Source organism: Gorilla gorilla, chromosome 14 (genome assembly GCF_029281585.2).
Source record: "Gorilla gorilla gorilla isolate KB3781 chromosome 14, NHGRI_mGorGor1-v2.1_pri, whole genome shotgun sequence".
NCBI classification, from domain to species: Eukaryota; Metazoa; Chordata; class Mammalia; order Primates; family Hominidae; genus Gorilla; species Gorilla gorilla.
In genome coordinates this window covers 93476092-93495577 of record NC_073238.2, presented here as the reverse complement: position 1 = coordinate 93495577, position 19486 = coordinate 93476092, and the positions used below count along the sequence as shown (strand labels likewise).

At 36.6% G+C, this 19486-nt stretch overlaps 1 long non-coding RNA gene across 2 annotated transcripts; it reads left to right on the top strand.

The window, feature by feature from the left end:
* Nucleotides 1-48: 48 nt before the first annotated feature.
* Nucleotides 49-11904, top strand: LOC109029361 (uncharacterized). Of its 2 annotated transcripts, none has more exons than XR_008670893.2 (6): nucleotides 49-190; nucleotides 708-832; nucleotides 2003-2197; nucleotides 7229-7296; nucleotides 9326-9499; nucleotides 10008-11904. It is a non-coding gene; the product is annotated as an uncharacterized lncRNA (long non-coding RNA). The 2 variants fall into 2 exon arrangements; XR_010130683.1 differs by having other exon boundaries at nucleotides 72-161.
* Nucleotides 11905-19486: the final 7582 nt, after the last annotated feature.

The following is a 19486-nucleotide window of genomic DNA, read 5'->3' as shown; positions in this document are numbered from 1 at the left end:
CCATGAGGATGGCACAAAGCCATTCATGAGGGTTCCATCCCCATGACCCAAACACCCCCACCAGGCCCCACCTCCAACACTGGGGATATGGATGGGGAAAAACATCCAAACCATATCACTAGCCAACTGATGCCTTTCATGCAATTGAATCTGTACTCTTTGTAAGTCATTGACACAAAGTCAGACATAAGTACGTACTCATTCTTATAAATCATTTGCGCAGATACCTTAACATTTTAGCTATCCTATCTGAGTAAAATAACTAATAAGTGGAGTCAGATCCAAAGAGAGCAAGTGGGATTCTGGGGATGTGGGGTTGGAAGAACACTATTGATTGATGTAATATTGGTCAGAGGGCCCTACTGAGAAGTCATCAATGGTTAAATTTCAGCCTTAGGGGCATATTGAGTAGTGGTCCTCAAGGGGTCAGCCCTGCACCTGGTGCTGTTTAATGTTTTCACAAATGACTCCAATGATGGCCTTTAGATTGTGTTTCTAAAGCTGGCTCATATTCTGGTAAACAATAATAATTCATAACCCACATGATATGGTGGAGAAACAGAGATGCTTAAACAGATTGCTATACAGAGGGAAAGTGTAAGGAAATTTATTTTAGAAAACAGATTCCCTGCACATACAATGCAGTGGTCCTGCACAAAATCTTTACCCAGGCCTTGCCCTCGTTTGTTTGGCTGACTTGTTTCTAGGAGAGCCTGGGCAGGTTTTCTATTCTCCTGAGTGGAACCATCAGACTTTTCTTGAGGGATTGGCCCTCTAGTGAAGAGCATGGAGTGGACTGGGCCAGGGAAAGATCCTCAGATAATCCTTACATGTAAGTTGGCAAAATCTTTAGCCTCTACCTTATTGTTAGCTATGAGTAGCAGGGATGCAGGTACCTCAAGAGACCAGCTGAGATAAAGAAAGTTCATAATGCCCACAATTACTTTGATGACACAAGTGAAAATCTTATAAATTATGATATTTAATTGATTAGCCTATAAATATATACTTTTTATGGTTTAAAACATTTTTATAGTTTTTTTACTATATTGCATTACATAGTGTAATATATATTACACTATACTTATTAATAGGATAATGATAAGTGCCATAGGAATTCAGAAAATTTAAAAAATAACTATTATGAATTAGGAAGGACAAAGAAGGCCCCACTGTACAGCTGAACTTTGAAAGAAAGGAAGTACTTGGATAAAACAAGATAGGAAAATTTTCTATCTTTTATTTCTAAAGGTAATAAAAGTTATACTCTAAAATAGGATTTCTCAAGCTCAACACTTTTAACAACTGGGGCCAGATAATCATTTGTTGTTAAAACCTGTCCTGTGCTTTGTAGGATATTTAGTAACATCGCTGGTCTCTACCACTACATGTATTGGTGTTCTCTTTGCTATAACAACCTAAAATATATCAGACAGTGCAAATGTTCAGGGAAGTGGGGGTGGAGGGGGAGAGAAAGTGCGGAGGGAGGAAATCATCCCCGACTGAGAACCATTGCTTTAAAGGAGAAATAGTTGACATCCAAAACTTCATTTTCTCAATGAGAAAGTTAAATTACAGTAAGATTAAGTAATTTGGTCAAAGCAAGCAAGTAAGATGCAGATTCAAGAGTAGAATCCAGGTCTTCTGGCTCCCAGTCCAAACTCTTTTATAACTTAATTCTGCTGCTTTGAGTTCTGGAGACCTGGACAAAGTCCAGGAGAGCAGGTTTGGAATAGTCTGTTCGCAACAATACCAGGCTCATGGATTATCTTTGAACATACTGTGTATGACAAAAGCAGTAGTTCTCAGTAGGGGGTGATGTCCTCCCTCCCCGCTTTCTCTCCGCCTCCAGCCGCACTTCCCTGAACATTTGCACTGACTGATACATTTTAGGTTGTTACAGCCAGGAGAACACTAATACATGCATTGGTAGAGACCAGAGATGTTGCCAAACATCCTACAAAGCACAGGACATGTTTTAACAAATGATTATCTGGCCTAGATCCCTCAGGAGGCAAGCAGATGTTATGTTCTGAATCTCTCAGGACGGAGTGCTTACTGCTTCAAGGATAAGAGCAGGATAGCAAGAGGAAGAAGTAGAAGTTTGTGAAGGCGGTGAATCCCCAAAGCTGAAAGTAATTTCTAATTCACTGTTGCGATTTCAGGATATCCACAGTAGATCAACTGATGCTTCAGGGTAAGCAGGCCCAATCACCTTGCAATTAAGGTGATAGAGGCCTCCATTTGTTATATAATCATAAACATAGGAAATAGAGTTTTCGTAAGTTAATCTGACCCACACCTCAGAAAAAGTGGGTGAACTCTGAAAGCACAGCAATAAAAGAAAAAAATGAACAGGTTAACTTTTGTCAAAATTTTTAAAATTGGTATTTCAAAAGACACTATCAAGAGAGTGAAAAAATAACCCACAGAATGTGGGAGAATGTTTGCAAAGCACATATCTGATAAAGGATTCGTATCTAGAACGTACATAAAACTCTTCCATCTCAAAAGGACACATAAGTCAATTAAAAATGGTCAAAGCATCCGAATTAGCATTTATTCAGAGAATACACAAATGACCAAAAGCATATGAAAAAATTCTCCACATCATTAATCATTAGGGAAATACAAATCAAAATCACAATAAGATAGCATCACACTAATTAAAATGGCTATAATCAAAAGGACAGACAATAACAAGTATTGACAAGAATGCAGAGAAACTAGAGCCCTCAAATACTTATCTCAGGAATCTAAGATGGTGCAGCTACTTTGGAGAACATTTTGGCACATTCTTAAAGGGTCAAATATAAATTTATCATACCACCTAAAAATCTCACTCTTAGGAATCTACTCAAAATAAATGAAAATATGTCCACACAAAACCTTGTACGCAAGTATTGATAGCCATATTATTCACAATAGCCAAAAAATGGAAATGACCCAAATGTCCATCAGCTGACAAATAGATAAACAAAATGTGTTATATCCATATAATGAATTTTATCAGCAATAAAAAAGGAAAGTACTGACAGATATTACGGCTGGATAACCCTCAAAAAATTATACTAACTGAAACACACACACAGAAGAACACATATTGTATAATTCCTTATATAAAGTGTCCAAAAAAGCAAATAATAAGAGAAACTAAGTAGATTAGTGGTTGCCTAAGACTGGGAGGAAAAAACAGGAAATAACTGTAATTAGGTACAAGATGTCTTTTTTAGAGAATTGTAAATATTCCAAAATTATATTATGATAGTTATACAACTCTGAAAGTATACTAAAGTCTACAAAATTGGACAATTGAAATGGATGAAGTTATGGTATATAGATCATGTCTGAATAAAGCAGCTTAGAAAATACCTCCTTCAAGATAAGTGAAACAGCAAGACATAAACTGGGAGGAAAGAGTTGTGATATATATGTCTGACAGGACTTGTACTGCACCACCCCAAAAGTGAATGAAATCTAAATCTTTGAATTTAAAAAGAGTAAGATAAAAGAAGCAAGATGATATTCCCAAGAGAACATTTCTTGGTGTGCATCATTCATATGACACAACAGATATTAAGTAGAGATTATAATATTTAAATTAAATGACATGTAGCAAGCTAGAAAGTTTTGATAAGAATCCTTTCTTACAGTGAATATACTTGCAGAACAATCTTTACCCCAAATCAGCTTGTTCCTAGTAACAGTGTCCCAAAAGCAACAACAACAACAAAGTATGGCTGAAGTTTGAATAGCAAAACATTGTGTCAAAAGATTGAGTAAGGAAAAAAAATAGCATAACTTAGTGTGGTTAGAGAAGAAGGTCTTTAAAGAGAAGCGATAGCCTGGCAATTTCTTTGCAAATGCAGAGCATGAAAGATAAGGGGAACACGATAAGCTGCTGTAGGTAGATAATAGCAAAAGGAAAGAAGGTTCACTGCCCTATTCAAAAGCCCCCAGTGGGCCTCGGTTGATGGTGAGGCATTCAAGGGCTTCCTTAATATGGCCATCATTCCAGTTTTCACCATCCTGTAGGACTGCCACCCCACTCTCTGGGTGCTCTGTACCCCTGTTCTCCATACCTTACATATTTTCTCCACCTCAACCAAACACCCTTATTTTCCAGTGTGTAGTGTCCTCTCCCAATCATTACCTGTTGAAATCCTAGTCAATTTTCAAAGCTCCCTTCTTCTATGAAGCTTTCCTTCGATCTCCTTACCGGAAATAAGTCTCTGTTCTCTCCTCCCACAGCACTTCATCTTTTTCTCCTAGCATTTATCCCATCTCAGTGTTACAGCTCTCTGTATAACTGTCTTCTCTTCCTTCAGTATTATAAACTCCTTCAGGTAAGCAGCTCTGCTTACTCGTCTCATACTCCTGCCTACTAAGAGCCCAGAAAACCTTCAGCTCTCAATACATTCTGAATAAAATTTCCAACGTAAAGAGTAAAGAAGATTCCGTCTTGAAGTAAGCAATCAAATCTACCAAATCTCATCTCATATCAGTTTCTAATAACAGTGCCCAAAGGAACCAAGTGAAATTACCAAATTAGAAGTGATAAGAGGTTGACTCTCTCCAGAAATTTATTGTAATTAGCAAGAGGTAATGGTGTCTAAATAAGATGAAAGAAGATATTTTAAAGATGATAATAACAAAAACTGTAAGTATTACTTTAAAAGGTATTGTAGAAATTGTTTTAAAGATTTAAATTCTAACTTTTTAAGGTGTTATCTATGTAAACAAATTGAAGTAAATAAATCTTGGGTGGGGGAGCAGTGATTAGAAAGAATAGGAAGCAACCTAAAACAAGATAATTATTCTATATAAATTGTTAATTCCATAACAGCATTTAGCAGTAAAGACATAGGAAAGACTTCTAATAATGAAAAGGAAACAAAATATAAGAACATATTCATGATAATAACAGAAAATTATTCAGGAGTACACATTTATTCAATCTGTCAATCAAGCAAACAACCAAAATATTTTTAGTATACTCTATGCCAGAAATGGTGCTGGGTGTAGAAGAAACAAAACACTCTTCATAAATAGCTATGGATATATTAAAATGTCAGCAAAATAAAAGCCATATGTGTTTTAGGTTCTAATGAACACAGTAGAGCACACGTTCAATTCTACCCTCGAAATGACCAAATTTCACGGTAGAAATTACTAGAGTGGTTCAGGAGAGGCTTTACAGAGGAAGGACCCCTTGAGCTGAGCCTGGAACATCTTGAAGGGTAAGTAGACTGTCATTGGTAGGGGTATGAAGAAGGAGAAAAGCTAAAGGCTTCATTTTAGAAGGAAGATTAAGAGCAAAAGCACAAAGCTGAGGAACCATCTATGTGTGCTGGGAGCTACAAACAGATTAATATGTCTGAAATCCAGGATGCAAGGAAACACACAGGAAGAAGGTCTTAGAGTGGTTTGCTAAGCTGAAAAGTTTAGAGTTTGTTAATGTGGACTCTTTGAAGAGTTTTAAGCTGGCCATATACAGGCAGATTTGCATTTTAGAGTAACACTTTGGTGGGAAGGAGGAAGAAGAAGTGGAGGGAAGCAAGACTAGAGAAAGATGTCATTAGAAAACTCTAACAGTACTCTAGTCCAGTGATGACAGAGGCCTGGTATGTGGTAGTGAGGATGAAGAGAGGTGACAGATTGGAGATATATTTAGAAAGCTGATTCAACAGGACACGGTGATTAATGGCAAATGGAGAGGAAGAGACAATGAAGAGTCCAGGTTTTTGGCTTAGGCAATTGGGGCATGTCATCTTGTATGGCAGGAAAAATGGAAGGAGGAGTGGTTAATGGGAAGATGATGAATTCTATTTCAGACATCCTAGGTTTGAGGAAACTGTGAGGACATCTAAGTGGCAATTTCCAAAAGGCAGCTGAATTAATGTGTCTGGAGATAAGAAAAAGGTAGGGCTGGAATTAGACATTTAAGAATCATCTCATATATTGGTTAATTTAGTCCATCAGAGTGAGTGGGATTTCCAAGGTTAATGTATAGAGTCTGAAGAGAACTGAAAATTCTTTTCAGAGGAAGGAAGGAAGGAAGGAAGGAAGGAAGGAAGGAAGGAAGGAAGGAAGGAAGGATCAAACTTCAGACAGCAACCAACACAACATGAAAGAGATGGCTACTTCAAAGGAAATGCTTTTGCAAGTTCATGCCTGCTGTATAATTTTACTCATGCTATTTCCCATCAGTATTTTATCCCTCCTAAATCTAAGTCTAGTAGAACCCTTCCCAATCCTTCCTTATCAACACTTTAGCAAATGCTGCCATGAAAAAAATCCTCTTCTTGGGAGTCTTATTCTATAGGAACAGGTTATGGACAACTTTATCTTTCCCTAAGATGAGAAAAATTCTTTAGAAAATCCCCTGGTGCATGAAAGAAAAAGTGCAAACTCTTTTACCCTCACTACAAAGATTAAGAGCATGCCTATGTCTTCTTTATTCTATGTCACAATTTTTTAAGTACTTCACCCTGTTTAATTAATTCATTAAAAAGCATTCATTAAGAGTCTGCCTTTTGCAATTAACATGCTGATCTGTCTGTATATTGCACTACAGATTTAAGCAGATGGGAAGCCCTAGAATTATATGATTGATAATTTAGGGCTTAGAGGTAAAGCATCATAGAAAAATCCTTAGATCAGTCCTTCTGAACCACAGTGGTTGTTGGAGTACATTAAAAATATCAAGAATGCCACAATCAAATAATCAGATCAGCAGGCAGATAGAAATGTAGGGTTTATCTGTAAGATAACTATGATTGATCAGGTGAAAGTAAAGAGAATTTAAGATTGATGCATATACAGGGTTTGTTATACCATTCTTTTACTTTTGTTTGCTTGGAATTTTCTGAAGAAAAACCAAAAGACAGAAAGAATCCCAGATAGAGAACACAAAAGATAAAAATCAATTTGCCTATTAAATCTAGTCAAAGAAAGAGAGGCAGGATGGTTGAAGGAGACAAAATATAGAGTTGAGAATGTCAGCTCTGAAAAAACTCATGCATATGAATTGTAGCCCCACAATTTTTCCACTGTTAAATGCTCTTAGAGGATTTGCTTAACCTCTCTGTGCCTCAGTTTTCTTATTGGAAAAAAATGGTGATAATATCCATCTCTTTGAGGTGAGAATTATATGAGATAAATTTAGCACAGTGTCTGGCACACAAAAAACCACCATTAAATATTAGCTATTTATTATCCCTAACAGACAAGAATGAGGTGAAGCCAGAAAGGAAGAGTCATAATCAAAGAAGAGAGTGATCAAGAATCCAAAATGTATGTTTCATGTTCCACTTGCCATTCAATCCATCCACTAACTTATTTCATCTTTATTATCTATAGTTTGAACCTTAGTTTTGATATGTTATTCCCCCATTTGATGTTAGATCTCAGATTAACCCCATTGGACCTGATACAGCTATTAATAGTTGCTCAGAGGATCTCGACATAGTGTATATAAACTTAGCAAGCATTCTAAGAGAATCCCTGGGTGACTTTAGTATGCTGCAGCCTTGTGCAAAGGCAGCTGGGAGCATGTTGATCAGTAGGGAAGGGCCCCAAAAACAACTGTGTAGGGAAGCTGGGAGGGTTGGGTGAGACTACCTAAAATAACTGTACCCTTTAGAAGACAGGGAACATTCTTCTGTAGTTAGTTGTTTCATTCCCAGAATCTAGCACAGTGTCTGTCACTCAGTCGACACCCAATAATAATTGACTGAATAAACAAATGAATGAATAAACAAACTTGTACTGAGATCCTATGATAAAGAGGTAGGAAACTGTTTCCCAGTATTTTTATTCTGAATGAACTTGAAATTTTAGCTAGAATGAATTTGCTGATCAGTTCAACTAAAGTCCATGAACTCAAAGTTAGCTGAGCCCCTGACTTGCTTGATTTGGATCTAAACTCACAAAATGGAGCTTTTCAAGAACCAACAAGGATGACTGACAGATGGCAAGAATCTGTGGAGGAGACGTAGGCCCTCCCCAAAGACACTGGACAGCCACACTGGTAGAAACTGCAGCCCCCTGTCTTCAGGGTGACCAGAGCTGCTCAACCTTTTAGCTTCTGTTTACTACAATTTTCATGCTTCAAACTTCTTCATCCCTTCATCAGGAGGGCAATTTCTCTATTTCGTTTCAAGCATCTGTTCTCCATAATGAGCTTTATTTATTCATTTAGAGATGGGGTGTCTCACTCTGTCACCCAGGCTGGAGTGCAATAGCACAATCATAGCTCACAGCAGCTTCAAATTCCTAGGCTCATGTGATCCTCCTGCCTTAGCCTCCTGAGTAGCTGGGACTACAGGTGCGTGCCATGCACCACCATGTTTGGCTAATTTTTTTTTTCACTTTCTCAATTTTTGTAGAGACAGGGGTGTCCCTTTGTTGCCCAGGCTGTTCTCAAACTCCTGGCCTCAAGCAATCTTTTCACCTTGGCCTCTCAAAATGCTGCGGTTACAGGTGTGAGCCACTGCCTCTGGCCAGAAACTATTTTTAAAACACCAAATTTCATTCACTTTATCTAAACCTGCAATGGCATGACATGCAGTTTTTATTTTAGTCCCTGACTTTTTCTAATCTTAACTTAATTCCCATAATTTTATATTTTTGAGGCTCTCTCTCAGAATATTCTTCTTATTTACTTGAGCGTTTTAATTTCTTTTTTCCTTTTTTCCCCTTCCTACTGTTTTGTTTTTGAATTGTTCCTTGGCCAACAATATTTTTGGTGTAACTATGTGTTAGGGAATGTAAAAAAATGTTTTTCAAATTATCTTAGTTTATATTTCATCCCCTCATGGTAGACATGATTATTCCCATTTTGCAAATGAGAAAAAGGGACCTAAACATTAAATAATTTGTCCAAGGCTTTATAACTGGCAAAGTAGGGAACCAATTCACTGTCTTCTAAAAACATAGGCAGGTTCTGTTTTACCTAGTATCACTGTGAATTGGAAATAGACTTGGAAAAAATAAAATCTATCTTCCATATGCGATAACTCATATAGACAGATATTTAGAAAAAGAAACCCAAAGTATTTCTTTTTGGCTTTCTGGTTCTTTTTCAAAGCAGAAATAGAGGGCTTGTAGGAAACAAATAAGTATTCGAAAGCCCTTATTTCTCCCTCACTGAGCCAGGGCTTCTTTAAAAAGCGATCCCGTGCCAGAGTTGGAGCCTTCAGTTCACTCAGCAGTGACAGCTTTTATTTAAACTCTGTGGGTTCTATATTCCCTTTTTCCTAAGAGCTCTATGTCTCTCCTCATTTGTAATGGTCCATTTTTTTTTTCCTCTCACTTATGCCAGAGACAGAGAGAGCAGGCTCTTAGAGAAACGGGAGAACTACCGCACTGACTCTGCACGTAGGAGGCAGGCAGGAGAGGAGCGCCCCAGCCAGAGCTCAACATGCGCAAACAGGAAGTGTGTCCAAGGTTTTCTGGAGCTCACAGGAGCCAGGGACCGACAGCCAGACGTTTATCTGTATGTGTCTTAAATTATGTTTTTGAAAGACTGTAGTCAGTTGTGTGACAATCTATAGGAAACCAAACATTTGCACGACTCTACTCTTTTTCCCAATTTTCAAATATTTTATTTAGAAACTCATGTAATTAATAGTTTAACTGTGAACCAGAATAACCAATACATATGTATTGTACACATTTTTATCTCTTAATTATTCATAGCCTAAATAATCTAGATCTAATGACCATTTAGAACCAAAACTATACTGGAAGTTTCCCAACTACAACCATCGCTGACCCAAGTATTGGTCAATTTTCCTAGCTGCTTGCTAGGACATTGTATTGCTGAGGCCATTTTTTTACAAAGGACACAGATTTGGCCCTTGAAACATGCAGATAAAAAAACAGATGGATTTTTATCTATTCATTCAAAGTGGGGGGGAGGGGCCAAGTGATTTGTGTGTTTTGTGTATCTCTATTGGAGAACAATAAACTGATTGAGAGGGTTTATTTTATTTTTTTTTTAGGAAAGAAAAGCAGACAAGACAAACTAAATCAGCAACCATCCCTTTGGATGCCAGCTGACCTCGGATGGAGATTTAGTGCTAGATGTAAAAGGCTTTGTTTACAGACAATTAAAAACCACATAAATTTAAATTGTCAAAGAAGAAATGGTTTCCAAAGCTTCTAACAGCCTGGTACCCCCTCCTCAGCCCTGTGCAGGAAAGGCCCAGAGGCAAATACAAAGCCACCAACCCAAATGCCTGTGGAGTTTGCCAGAAAGCCAGATCCTGCTGCTTCTGCTGCTTGTTACTGCTGTTGAAAAATAAAATCTTATACAGCTTCAAATGTAGGTTCTTTGAGTGCTAATCAAACAGCAAGAAGGCAACAGATGACCACGGAGGAGGTGGCTGCACGAAAGTACACCACAAAGTATGGAATTACTGCAATTAGGCCTTTCGGCAATCAATGTGTCTGAACCTTTTGTGTGCTCTCCATTTTTTCCCACCGAAGGAACTAGATGCAAAGATTAAAAAGTGACACAAACACAAACGATCGTCAGACTTAGAGCCTGAAATATTCTGAATGTTCTTATCTGTGTATTTTACTTCTTCCCGTCAGCCATCAGGCAAAAGGACTGAAGCTCCAGACAAGAGCAGCTCCATAGGAAAAAACAAAAACAAAAAAACACCCTTCCATGTTTGCATCAATATTTGGTGCTGATGTTGATGAATAAGTAATGATGTGTAGGTGTTGATAACATTTATACACAGCCCTGATTGGTTCTGACACAGGTGCTCCATGGAGGATGAGGTTTACAAGCCGAAAACGGTCAGGGGAAAGCCATGGTTTCGGGCTGTCCCTCACAGATGCAGGATTTTGCACCTGTGTTTGAAGTTGCTCTTTCATTTAGTTTCTCTGCAGAAAAGCCAGGCACAATGTTCAAACTGGGAGCACCTGTGTTTGGGGCCAACTTGGACTATTTTGTGGCCTGAAAGTGGTCTCTTAGATTCATTACTTAAACTTAACAAGAAAACTTTTTTTTCCCCTTGGAGTTTTAAAATTGGAAGTTAAAAAAATTAAGTTATGGATACACATATTAGTCTCATTACAGGACCAAGCATATGCAAAGCATTGTACAGCTTACTTACATTATTCAAGGACTTGAGTGATAAAAGACAAATGCCATTAAAAATTGGATGAGCCCTGAAACCCTGCTCATCGATTGAAATCTTTGTTTAAATCACAAGGCAATTTTCCTGTTAGGGATGCGACATTTAGGCACCAGAGTCAACTCAAATTTAATACAATCTTATTCTATTCTAATTTAAAGGCAGAAATTGAACATTGTTTACAGCTAAATTAAAATTTGGGTGATTTTTTTCCTCTAATAAACTGACAACAATATTGATAGATTCTTCACTTTCTGTTTAATTGGGTTAAGAACATTAAAAATTCTCCAGTTTAAAATAATAAGTCTTTTGAAACCGTAACTAATCTTTCATTCCCTAAGGTTTGGCCAGTGACAACTGGAGGCAAATCAAGAAGAATTTATCACTTGGAATCATGGCCACAAGTCTCATTAAGAAAATTGCAGGGAGAACAATTAAATGGCATGTTCAAATTCTTTGGACTTGGCATTGGTAAATCTGAAGGCTAAGCATACGCATTATGTAAATCTATTGGTTGCTTTTTTAAGTCAAATTTGTAATGTATGTTATATTTCAAAATAAACTATTTTAATTTGTATTAAAGAACAAATGCAGGGGAAAATGATATACTTATCATCAATGTAAAATATAACTGTCTGACCAAAATTCTGCTGATAAATTATGCTGGTAACAGCATTCTGAAGAAACAGATGTATTATTTAGATATTATATCCAAGTGCAGGTGTCAATAAAGTAATTATGTATTAAATACATATTGTGTAGTTGGTATCATTAAAGAGGTATGGATAGATAAAATATTATATTAACAGTTTTCCACAAATAGTAACTGAGTACAAAAAAATTGTCAGATTAACACTTGTTTTATTTTTTATCAATTAGCTAAGCCTTTGATTTGAATTCTCCACCCTCTGGCATCAAGGAAATGCCTTTTCTTTCTTTTCTTTAAACAAAGGATTATTCTTCCTCAAAAGGGGCTTGTCTAGTTCTTTTATTGTTTTATGTCACACAAGGGAAAAATGCTTTTGAGGCATCACTACTGAATTTAGCAGGGATGAGAGTTTACTGCTATATAATCATTAGTCAATGCAGTAGCTGAAACCTTAAACAAAAGAAAACAAACTACAAACAGGCAAGCATCCCCTAAAGGCACATCAGAACACCAGAGAGGGGCAGCATGGATTTCAAACAAGGTTGCCCAAGCATGTGCTAAATATTGCTGCTTTTGACTTTAAACTGCACACCAAGGAATACAGTTTCACCTTCTATTCTGAAACAATACTGAGAAGCACGGGGAACAGAATGTAAAGGGTTTAGAATGTATTTTACTCTGATTCTGTGGCAACTTTGTGAAAATTATATTTCAAACCTAATAAAATCTCTCAATATGAAGAGATTTTATTATAAAGCTATTAGAAATGGTTGCTTAAATTGCGCGTGTCTTTTTACCCCGAGCCATGCTTTGTTACTTCATACCAACTACCACCGTATACAGTTACAGGTCTATAATGTAGCTGTGCCTTGTTAGAAATCTTGGGAAAGCATTTCAGCAGGGCTTCTTGCCTTCAAACAGACTGATGATCTTCACATCAGGTGCTTAACAATCAGGTAAGTATGAAAACTTGTCCATTATAAGTTCCTAAAGCAGGCTAATGAGGAAGCACTGCTTTGTGAAAACACACACACTGAAAAAAAAGTATAAACAAGAAAAAGTACAAAGGAAGTAGTAATGCCAATTTTAAAAGCAAGGGAAATGCATATGGAATACATGTCACAGATAGAAACCCATGTGTTGGGGGAAAAAATATTGCTACTACCATAGAAATACTTTTTATAACAAATTTTTTAAATTTAAAATATTTCTTTATTAATTCCAATTTCCAGATTTTTATGTGCATGTGTTTTCTTTTTAATTTTACATTTTGGTAGTGTTGTTGTTATTCAAACTTGCTAATTAAAATAGAGGTAAAGTTAATTTCATAAAATGAAAACCAAGCTACACTGGTTGATAGTCAGGTTTTAACAAGCTATTTCAGGACAGGGCATGTTAATCAATGGTAATATGTGTTTTTGCTATACATCCCCAAGTCTTATACATACTTCCTCACTCTGCTTCTCCACCCAAAATAATTCTTACTTTAAAAAATTTATTTTTCAGATAACTACAGGGCAATCAGATACCATGTAGCAAATATAACAATATATAAGATTCTAAATTGCATTGTTTTTCTTGTTTTTTGATGTTATGTGACAAGAACTCAAGACGACAGAGACAAGGAGGAATTTGATACCATTATCTACACTACCAAAATAAGCAATCTAAAACTCTTGACAAGATAAAATTATATCACTGATTATAATGTTGATCATTTTGAAAACTCATGGATTGGGTTTCCACAGTAACATATCTTGCCTGTGCTTGAGATTTTCTTCCTAATTTCATTTCTATGAAAATACATGTGTATCCTAGAACACCACAACAGACTATTCCTTTCCATTCATGTCATGTTTCCTTACATTTGTTTGGAAAAATTGCATAAAGTTGTGTGACTATGAACTGGATTAAACAAATTGAGATATGGTAAGACGGTTATAAGTGGCTTCATTTATACTTTCACCCCAAATTAGAACTCATAAGTTTATAAAAACACTGCCTACTTCAGGTTTTATCAAGACTGTGTAGCCCCCATTAAAGTCCTTGGGGGTACTCAGCTTCTCATGTCATTCCAAACCAAGCCCCCACTTTCCCCACTCCCCACCTGGCTCAATAAAATTTGTTCAGTGAATGAGTGAATAAACATCCTGCCCAAGAAGAGATGAATATCAAGAAACATGGGTGAAATCATTGAAACTCGGAAAGACTCAGAAGATTTAGGGAAGGATTTAAAAAAAAAAGCCTATAGCACATATTTTCCTAATATAATCAATAAATAATAAGTTTTTCACATTTGAAGAGTTTTGATGTAAAATTGATAAAATTTATTTTGAGTTTAATTCTATGTTATTTATCAAGTATAGATATTAACAGAAGATAGTAATTTGATTATAACAAACTAGAAAATGAAAATAATGTTCAGAATTATTGTTTCCCAAATGTATTTTTATTTCCTTGGAACTCTAGGTGTTAACACTGTGTCTGGGCATGCACAAAAGAGTGAGAAATGATCACACATCAGCTAGTTACCTGCTCCAGATAAATATTTAAATTACCTTTCTATCCCAAATCACCCTTTCGACCTACAGAAAAAATTTTTGCCTTCATGATTTGGATTGACAAAACTCTATTTTATCTGTAGACATATTTATATCATGATGATTTTTAAAAGTTTTATGTTCATTTAGAAGTGTTTTAATCTTGATTATTTGATTTTGTCTAAGTAAAAGTCATTTATCATCAAATTCAAATTAGGGCTTTTACAGATAAAATTAGAAATCAACTTTTTGGTCAAAAGCATTTTTCTTGTATATGCTAAATGTCTTTGTTTTCAAAGTGTCCTTAAAATACCATAAAAGTACTATAACAATGCTTTCAGATCTGGGTCTTTTTTTTTTTTAATAAGTTAATGATGTGAGATGAGAGATATTTCATCTTTTATACAGTTATTTGACAGTGATGAATTTAATTCATTCTATCACATTGAATGATACATTTATATTCAGTATGTAGTTTAAAATTTCATAAATGATTAAAGTCCCTGTCGTTTTAATTATAATATGCGGAGAGCAGCCAGAAATTATTTGCAAAGAATAATGTACAAGTCAATAAATTTGGTGAGTACTCCTGACAACATATAAATAATGACTTTAGAAGTATAACTACCTGTGGTTGAAAACTAAATAACAAGAGTCCGTGTATGGGTTTTTATGAACTAGCTGATTTCGTTTTCTATAGGAGCTCTTTGTGGTTATAATTTGCTTTATTAAATTGAAAACACAATAATGCAATGAGATTATATTACTAGTGAATCCATTTCAACCTAGAGTCTGACTTGAAATAAACCAGTTCTGGTCACCTCCCTACCCCTAGACCTTGGTCACTGTAAAGGGCTTTGGATATCCTGAGCCCTTTGGATATCCCCTGGGATCATTTAAACCAGAAATTATCAACAACAGATCTTGCCTACATGGATAGTCCAACACTCAGGACCACACTGTCCTCCATCCCAACAACCTACTCCAGATTATACACTTCCCTTTATAGCTGGAGTCATCGCCACTAAAAAAAAAGAGCCCACATCCATCCATTTATGTATTCAACCAACAAATATTTACTGGTATCGACTACATGCCAGGCACTACTCTAAAGTGACAGTAGTGAGAAATACTGGCAAGGTTTGGCCCGAACCAGATTAGCCTGTATGGGATGAAAGATGAAATAAATCAGATGCCATAGAATTATGAAACATAACCAGCTCCTCTTGGAACTTACATTCCACTTGTTTTGTTACATTTCTCTCTACCTCAGAATTCCATTTTAACTCTAAAACTAAAGCTATACTGACAAAGCAGATAGCACTTTCTTGAATCCATCTTTATGTTCAGTAATAAGATAATCTAATTACTTTCTAGCACTTGCTGATTAACATGGGACAGAACACCATCTCTCTTCTCGGGGTATCTGAAACTATTCCCCACAAAAGATCCGGTGGAGGAGCAGCCATTTATGTTGCTCCCATAAATCTCAGCAGATGATCTCAGTACAGGGAAGGCTGATATTGGCCAAAATATCTAGCTACTCAACCTTCTTGTTAAGATTACAAGCCCAGTATCATCTTATAAACAGACCAGAAGTGAGGTTTAAACTTGTGCCTGACATAAATCATGTCAGGACAAACACAGTCGTCATTCAAGGTCTCCACTAAATTCCATGAGAACAGAGGACAGAAAGAAGCTGAAGTGATAATATCCTATCACCTTCGTTTAGTTTCAAACATCTATGGCTCAATTCTATGATTCCATACCAGCAATATCTTTCAAGATTATTGCTACTCAATTTATGAGAAGCTTTGTCTGTACTAAAATTGCAGGATTGCATCTATGGTTTTATTGCAGCTGGTCCTTGCAATGTTTGTATTTCTCAGAAGTAAAAAAAAAAAAAGAAGGGAGAAAGAAAAGTGGAAACAAAATAGGAAAAGAAAAGGAGGGGAGAAAGGAAAGAAGAAGAAGGGAAGGGAAGTTGGGAGGGAGGGAGGGAGGACAGAAGGAAAAAAGGAGATTATGAATATGGACTTCAAGCCTCCAACAAGTGAATTTTGTACACAGAGATGTATTGTTAACATCTCAGGGGCCATGGGGACATTTTTTAAAAAGTTTTCTCTGTGATACTCTAAATAAGAACAGCTATACACATTTTGACCCAGCTCAGCTTTTTTTTTTTTTTTTTTTTTTTTTTTGACTCTTCTGTCTTAAAATTTCTCACTCCAACTCTTCCACTGTCAACAGTACCACTGAAATACAGAAGTCCTGGTATCTGGCTGAGAACTGAAATACCAAAATTACTCTTAGCCTGTGACCAAAATAGATGCATTACCACCACCCCTAAGCTGGATATCTGGTAGAAACAACTGCAGACCTTTAACTAGATTGCTGCTGTGGGGTGATAGCCTAACGAACTGCCACCTAGAATCTCTTAGGGTTAATAAGCCACCTGTCTTGAAAGTAGCAGTCATATTGGTCTTTGAAGCCTATCCCAATACTTAAACTCCTGATGAAGTTCTTACCGTGCCAAAGGAACTTACTAACAAAGCCACTGAGTCAATTTAACCTAGGGAAACTGGACCCAGTAGACTAGGCTATCAGAGTTTTGTGTTGAGATAATTACTGCACTAAAGAGAGCATATGGGCTGTCAGAGCTGGCACATGGCCTGCACCAGCTGTTACCTGGGTGCTTTGGAAAACCTACTGAACAGCATTTTGGACACAGCACAGCTCTGTGTAAGTTTTCCAAGGCTTCTACTGCGAGTTCTTCATAATAAATTTATTTCCTGTATAAGGGAAGATTGCACCCAGTAACGTAACTGGAACAAGCATGTTACATTTTTCAGGCAGATAGAGTATTACTGGCCAAAAAGGGAAAACAATCTGGGGCACAAACAGGCAAAAAACCTATGAAGCCAGGAATAATTGAAACATGAGCCAGGAGAGGTTCCCGTCTTAAAAAAAAAAAATTAAAAAGGTAAATTTGACACTATGAGAATTTCTTTGAAAATGATCGATATATAAAATCAGGCATTTAAAACATCTATCACAGCATCTAGCACACAAGAAATGATCACTGCTATTCTTATTATTGTTACTACATGATGACTCCTACCTGCTAAGTATACCCAGGATTCCTGAACTGCCACAAAGTACACCGTTCTTCTGTCATTGATGCTAGAACTGTTTTACCTTAGGAAAATGGTTTTCCAAGAATGGATATCAAAGTGGGTTAGCCAATGAATATCTCATAATGACAGCAAATTTTATTTATATGTACCACACTTTCTTTTAAATGACCTGATCCCCAAACTTCACAACTATAGTGTCCGTGACTTACGTTATTGAAATTCAGCCACCTCTTAAATACCACACAGCCACGTACTACATGTAACGAAAGATCTTTAGACAAACCCAAGGAAACAAGGGGGATGGAAATAAAGTTTTTCATGGTAGAGTCTATACAAAAAGAATTTCAATAAACATGACCAAAAAATATGTCATTAATCATTGAGCTTTAATTCCAGTAATAATGTTATCACATTGCAACTTAGATTAAACTTTTGTATTCATAAATGATTTTTTTCCCCTTCAAGAACATTAGGAAGGGTAACTTGGGGCAACAGCAGATTCCCATTACTGGAAAGTCATTAAAGCATTGATTCAATGTTGGTATCCAAGCTCACAGGAGCCTGGATTTTTACTTGTGAATTCAAACTTTGCAACCTCTTTGAAACAGAAACAAAATGAACATGACAGTCAGAGCTTTTCTCCACCTGGTTGGGAAAGGAAAGTCAGTTTCACTTCAAGGAAGTAATTTAAAGCCCAGTTTACTTACAGAATAGGTCTTGTTCAAGGTTTTCTTTTGAATCAGACCCTACTAGTCTCCATTAAGTGAGTTTACTTTGAGAAAATACACAGCAGTAAGGACAAGCTTTGGAAGCGTCAAGTTCAGCCTCTTTGGTACTCTTTCCAGAAGGAGAGCTGATTTGGGATCCCAGACAAAGAAAGTCATGTTTCAGTGAAATGACTGCATGTCCAACTCAGAAAAATTCCGTCATTAGATTTAAATTTTTAAAACGTATGCCTTGAAAACACTCAGGACATTTAGAAACTCTACCGCATTACATCACAGTAAGTGCATCACCGCATTATATTTTGCAAGCTTTAGCAAATAAAAAAATCCCCCAGAAGAATCTTAATTCTTATCTATGGAAAACATTAAACTGCTAAGCGCTAACAACTGGAATTAGTCCTTAAATCTCTAATGAGAATAATAAAACATGAGTGCAGTTTGTGCTGTAACTTGATAAGACCTGAATTTACTTGCTGTTAGGAAAAGTCACTGATCCAGCAGTATGGCTTTTTACTCCCTGAGGTACAGGAAACAATATCTGTCCTCTAGGAACCTTCTCTGCGGTAAGCACTTCTTATCTGTGCTATCAGAGGACGGAGATAGCAGGCTAATATCTAGTAACAGCAGCTTTATGAGATGATCCATTACTGATTTATATCAGTCTCAAGCAGGTAGTTCTCCTTAACCCATTCAGAGCATATCTAAGCCCCGCCACAGAGCACCCTCAAACTCTCTCTGGAAACTGCCAGTCCTGAAACTTAACGTGCAAGAAACTGCAAAACACTGCTTCTCATCTTCTATACTAAGCATCTTTTTAAAAACTTGCTGCTCTGAAAGATTGTAGAATTGAGGCTACTGACCAACAATTGAAATCCAGTTTTAGTAACAATTATCAATTCCATGTTCATTCAGTAGATGTACATAGCAGGGGCTTAATGAGCCTATTAGCAATTTGCAAAGACCCAACAACTTGCTGTGAGGAATGTGAAGATGAAACAACTCGCTCTTTCTACACTAGGGGAATTTCGTTAAAGACATATTTGCTGGGAAGCAAAGTCCCACTGTTTAGAGGCACAGATCAGCATAAATGCGAATGGAGGAATGTTCAAGAGCAAATTAAGCCCTGCATTTCAGGAATTAAGCTAGCAGAGACTTCAGATGTTAAAGTCCCAGTGATATACAGGCATACAATATTAGAGTTTCATGTTCTAAAGGAAAAATGTTCTCTAATATCTTAACACTTGGATAAATAAATGCTAAAGGCAGATTTCAGGCTTACTTA